Genomic DNA, 1154 nt, shown 5'->3' with positions numbered 1-1154 from the left:
ATCTTTTTCAACTAACTCTTTGACTTTTTGTTTGTTTCTTATCTTTTTCAAAACCACCTAACTACTTTTCCCTCTCTAATTTTCGAAAATTCTCCCTCTCTTTTTCAAAAATTCTTTTTGTTTTAAATTTTAATCTTAATTATATGTTGTCTTTGATTTTCGAAAATTACTAACCTCTTTTTCAAAATTATTTTCGAAAATTTCTTTCTCTTTTCTTCTTCTATTTAATTAATTAAATTACTAACACTTCTCTTCACCTTTCTTCATCTAAGAATCCAAACTTCTTACATCCCTTGTATTTGGATTCTTCATCCCTTTCTTCTTCTACTAACATAAAGGAATCTCTATACTGTGACATAGAGGATTCCTCTTTCTTTTCTTGTTCTCTTCTCCTTCATATGAGCAGGAACAGGGAAAAAGGCACTCTTGTTGAAGTTGATCCAGAACCTGAAAGGACTCTGAAGAGAAAACTAAGAGAAGCTAAATTACAACAATCCAGAAACAACCTTTCAGAAATTTTCGAACAAGAGAAGGACATGGCAGCCGAAAATAATAATAATAATAATGCAAGGAGAATGCTTGGTGACTTCACAAAGCCAACGTCCAAGTTTGATGGAAGAAGCATCTCCATTCCTGCCATTGGAGCCAATAACTTTGAGCTTAAGCCTCAACTAGTTGCTTTAATGCAACAAAACTGCAAGTTTTATGGACTTCCATCTGAAGATCCTTATCAGTTTTTAACTGAGTTTCGTGGACTTCCATTGGAAGATCCTCATTAGTTCTTGGCTGAATTCTTGCAAATCTGTGACATTGTTAAGACCAATGGAGTTGATCCTGAAGTCTACAGACTCATACTTTTCCCTTTTGCTGTACGAGACAGAGCTAGAATATGGTTGGATTCACAACCTAAGGATAGCCTGGACTCCTGGGATAAGCTAGTCACTGCATTCTTGGATAAATTCTTTCCTCCTCAAAAACTGAGCAAGCTAAGAGTGGATGTTCAAACCTTCAAACAAAAAGATAGTGAATCCCTCTATGAAGCTTGGGAAAGATACAAGCAGCTGACCAAGAGGTGTCCATCTGACATGTTTTCAGAATGGACCCTATTAGATATATTCTATTATGGTCTCTCTGAATTTTCGAAAATGTCACTG

Source organism: Arachis duranensis, chromosome 10, assembly GCF_000817695.3.
Source record: "Arachis duranensis cultivar V14167 chromosome 10, aradu.V14167.gnm2.J7QH, whole genome shotgun sequence".
NCBI lineage: Eukaryota > Viridiplantae > Streptophyta > Magnoliopsida > Fabales > Fabaceae > Arachis > Arachis duranensis.
This window is presented reverse-complemented; position numbering follows the sequence as displayed.